This window comes from Mustela lutreola, chromosome 8 (assembly GCF_030435805.1).
Source record: "Mustela lutreola isolate mMusLut2 chromosome 8, mMusLut2.pri, whole genome shotgun sequence".
NCBI lineage: Eukaryota > Metazoa > Chordata > Mammalia > Carnivora > Mustelidae > Mustela > Mustela lutreola.
In genome coordinates, this window is record NC_081297.1 from 48,580,045 (window position 1) to 48,585,266 (window position 5,222).

A 5,222-nucleotide genomic window follows, 5' to 3' on the forward strand; every position below is an offset into this window, starting at 1 on the left:
ACAAACTGAAGGGAGAGCCTTGGTGGCTCAGTTGGTTAAGTGTCTGCCTTCAGCTCAGGTTAAGATCCCGGGGTGCTGGGATGGAGCCCCACATCAAGCTCCCTGCTCAGCAGGGAGCCTCCTTCTCTTTCCCCCTCTGCCTGCCCCACCCCCTGCTAGCACACTCTCTCTACCTCTCAATAAAAAGAGTCTTGAAAAAAAAGAAGGAAAGAAACTGAAGGTTGCTGGAGGGGAGGGGGTAACTGGGTGATGGACAGTAAGAATGGCAAGTAATATAATGAGCACTAACTGTTATACACAACTGATGAATCAATGACCTCTATCTCTGAAACTAATAACACATATGTTAATTAATTAAATTTAAATAAAATAGAATTTTTTAAAAAATTTTTTCATTTATTTATTTGACAGAGAGAGAGATCACAAGTAGGCAGAGAGGGAGGCAGAGAGAGAGGAGGAATCAGGCTCTCTACTGAGCAGAGAGCCTGATGTGGGGATCAATCTCAGGACCCGGAGATCATGACCTGAGCCGAAGGCAGAGACTTTAACCCACTGAGCTACCCAGGCACCCCAAATAAAATAGAATTTTTAATTCTTTTTTTTTTAAAGATTTTATTTATTTATTTGACAGAGAGAGAGATCACAAGCAGGCGGGGGGCGGGGAGCAGGCTCCCCGATGAGCAGAGAGCCCGATGCGGGACTCAATCCCAGGAGCCCGGGATCATGACCTGAGCCGAAGGCAGCGGTCTAACCCACTGAGCCACCCAGGTGCCCAAAATAGAATTTTTAAAAAGGGAATAAAACATGTACAGATTGGGAACAAAGCCATCAAACTGTCTTTGTTTCCAGTTGACATGATCATTTATGTAGGGCATCTGAAAGAACTGACAAAAACCCAAAACTAAAAAACCTCCTGTAATTAATAAGTATAGCGAGGTTTGGGCCTCCTAGGTGGCTCATGGGGTGTAGTAAGCAAGTTCTTGATCTTGGGGTTTGTAAGTTCGAGCCCCAAGTTGGGTATAGTGATTGCTTAAAAATAAGATCTTAAAACAGAAAAAAAAAAAAAAAGTCAGTTGCTTTCCTATGTACCAACAATGAACAAGTAGAATTTGAAATTTAAAACATAACATTTACATTAGCATGCCTCAACATGAAATAGTTAGGTATAAATCTAACAAAATACACATCAGATCTATATGATCTATATGAGAAAAACTATAAAATCTGATGAACAAAATCAAAGGAGAATTACATAAATGAAGTAATAATCCACATGTATAGCTAGGAAGACTCAATATTATCAAGATATCAGTTCTTCCCAACCTTCTTCTTCCCAACCTTACCTATAGATAAATGCAATCCCAATTCCAGCAAGTTAGTTTATGGATATTAACAAACTAATTCTAAATTGTATATGGAAAGGCAAAAGGACCAGAATAGCTCAGACAGTACCGAGAGGGAAAACAAAGTTGAAAGCCTGATGCTATCTGATTTCAAGACTTACTATAAAGCTAATCAAGTAATCAAGGCAGTGGAGTATTGGTGAAAACAGACAAACAGATCAGTGAACCAGAATAGAGAGCCCAGAAACAGACACCCATATATACAGTCAAGGAACTTTCGACAAAAGAGCAAAAGCAAAAAGATTGATCAAGGATAGTCTCTTCACTTTCAGTGACTGTGAAGCTGGGGAGATCCTGGCCTGGCCTAGGATGTTGGATCTCACTGCCCTCCTAGCTCTTTGACCTTTCTCTGAAGCCCCTCAGTAAAATGGTTTGATCCTCCACACACTCCCCCAAAAGGCAATCTCTTCAACAAACGATGCTAGAACAACTGTACATTCACAGGAAGAAAGAAAAAAGAGAATGAATGAATGAATGAATGTAGACACAGCGTTTATACCCTTCACAAAAATTAACACAAATGGATCACAGACCTAAATGTAAAATGGAAAACTATAAAACTCCTGGGAGATAGCAGAGGGAAAACCTAGATGACCCTGAGCATAGTAATGTCTTTCTTAGATATCACACCAAAGACACAATCTATTAAAGAAATAATTGAGGGGCACCTGGGTGGCTCAGTCATTAAGCATCTGCCTTCAGTCAGGTGATGATCCCAGGGTCCTGGGATTGAGCCCCACATTAGGCTCCCTGCTCAGGAGGAAGCCTGCTTCTCCCTCTCCCACACCCCCTGCTTGAGTTCCTGTTCTCGCTGTCTCTCTCTGTGTCAAATAAATAAAATCTTTAAAAAAAGAGAGAGAAAAATAATTAATAACCTGGACTTAATGAATATAAAAAATCTTCTGCTTTACAATAGAACAATTAGAAGAGAATTAGAAGACCATCCACAGACTGGTAGATAATATTTGCAAAAGATACATCTGAAAAAGGACTATTATCCAAAATACACAAAGAAGTCTTAAAACTCAACAAATAAGAAAACAAACAACCCACTTAAAAAATGGGCCAAAGACCTTAACAGATACCCTACCGAAGACCCACAGATGGCAAGTAAGCATAAAAGATGTTTCACATTATATGTCATCAGGGAAATGCAAATTAAACAACAGTGAGATACCACAACACACCTAGTAGAATGGTCAAAATCTGGAACACTGACAAGAACAAAAGCTGGCCAGGAAGTGGAGGAATAGAAACTTTCATGGGCACTTGGGGAGGCTCAGTCAGTTAAGTATTCAACTCTTAATTTCTGCTCAGGTGGTGATCTGAGGGTCGTGGGATCTGGCAGAGTCTTTCTCCACACTGAACGTGGAACCTACTTGGGATTCTCTCTCTCCCTCTCCCCCTGCCCTCCCTGCACATGCTCTCTTCCTCTCTAACAAAGAAAAAAGCGAACAAACAAAAAGAAACATTCATACATTGCGGATGAGTACAGCCACTTTAGAAGACAGTTTGGTGGGTTCTTACAAAATGAAACATACTCTGGGGTGTCTGGGTGGCTCAGTAGGTCAAGCATCTGCCTTTGGCTCAGGTTATGATCCCAGGGTCTTGGGATCGAGCTCCGCATCTGGCTCCTTGCTAAGTGGGAACCCTGCTTCTCCCTCTTGCTTGTGCTCTCTCCCTCAATCTCTCTGATAATATTTTTTTAAAAATGAAACATATTCTTACCATATGATCCAGCAACCATACTCCTTGATATTTACCCAAAGGAGTAGAAAATTTTGTCTACCTAAAACCCTGCACGTGAATGTTTATAGCACCTTTATCCATAATTGCCAAAATTTGGAAGTAACCAAGATGTCCTTCAGTAAGTAAATAAATAAATAAACTGAGGTATATCCAGACAATGGAAGACTAATGGTGCCAAAAAGAAATGAGCTATTAAGCCACGAAAAGACGTGAAGGAGTCTTAAAGTGCAGAGAATCAATATAAAAAGGCCACATATAGTATGATTTCCACTCTATGACATTCTGGAAAAGGCAAAACTGTGGAGACAATGGAAAAAAGATCAGTATTTGCAGGGGGGGTTAGGGATGGGGAGAGATGAACAGGTAGGGCACAGAGAATTTTGGGGGCAGTGAAAATATTCTGTATGACATTACACTGATGGATATATGTCATTATACATTATCCAAGCCCACTGAATGTACACCACCAACACTGAACCCTTAGATAAACTATGGACTTCAGGTGATTATGATATCGTCAATACAGGTTCAACTTTGGTTAAAAAAAAAAAAAAGTACCATTCTGGTAAGTGATGATGTTGATGGGGAGGTTGTATATGTGTAGGAGCAGGAAGTATTATGAGAAATATTTGTACCTTGCTGCCAATATTATAGACCAATATTGTAAACAATACTATAAATCTAAAACTTATCTTTAAAAAATAGTCTTAAAGTTGAACAGATAAAGACATATCACATAATAGAACATACAAAGGCTCTTGTTCTTTCCTCATTATTTTCTTTTCCCTTCCCTCTTTAAATTGATATTGTACTCATTGATTCTTTGGTTCTTTCAAACTTCAGGTGTATGCTTTTGATTCCTTCTCTTCACGTTTGTGTCATCTCTTCCATTCTTCTTTACTTTTTCCTCTGCCTCTTCCACTCCTTTTTCTTCTTCTCCCCCACCCATCTCCTTTCTCTGTTTCTGCTTCTCATTTGCTACCGTAAACCAAGCCATGTGTACCACAAACTTTGAGTTTAAAGTCCCTTCCACTCCAGCAGTGTATCAGTCCTCTAAAATATTCTCCTCATTTATGTTCTTTTTTTTTTCTTTCTCCTCTTTCCATTGTTTTTTGAATTACTTAACCTCCCTGGACCTCAGTTTTTCCATGTGGAAAACAGAAACAATAGACTGTTATAAGCATGAAAGAATTAAATAAATCTCTTCCTTCAGAGCCCAACATTCTAGAAATGTTAGTTTATTATTTTCCCAAAGGTATCATGGTAACGTTGAAAGATGGCTTTGGGCTTGAAGAGACCTGAGCTCCAGGCAAATCTCTAAATTTTTATGAGCATCAATTTCCTCGTCAGTAAAGTAAAAATAACAGATGCCTTCCTTATACCTAGGGTTTTTTCGTCTCCCAAGAATTAAAAGACTCAATGCACAGGAAAGCCTCACTCTACAAGTACAGGCCATCATCATAAACCGTGTTCTGAAGTCACAGTGGGGATCTGAATAGTTAGGAGGATTCAACAGGATACAATTTTAAAAGATGCCTGACCAATAGGAAGCACTCAACACATGTTACCTATATGACTTCCTTTACTTTTTCCACTTCTTTCCTCTTGCTCCTCAAAAAAAAAAAAAAAAAAAAAAAAAAAAAAAAAAAAAAAAAAAAAAAAATTAAACTAGGCAGGGGACCCCTGCTGCTAAACTTCTATTATTGCTAGTTGTCTCCTTCCTCTCATTTCCCTCCCTCCCTTTTCCCCTCCTCCCTCTCTTTCCCATTACAATTTTCCTGTCGCCCCATGTTCCCTGTGCAGCCCAGATCTCCAGATTCCTGGCAGCTATGAGCCGACACATAACCAGCCGGTACCTGCGGAGACCGGGGACGCCCATCTGCATTTACCGTCCAGCGCTCATCTGACAATAAAGTTTTATTGAAACAGAATGGGGCGGGGGGGAGGCGCCCGTCATTCTTCCTCAACAACCAATCAGAGAGTAGAATGACTGGCGCTTGCAGGAGCTTCTGCGGTGCGGAGGTCGGGGGGAGGGACATGGCCCGCCCAAAACCGGCCTCGTAAGAGCGG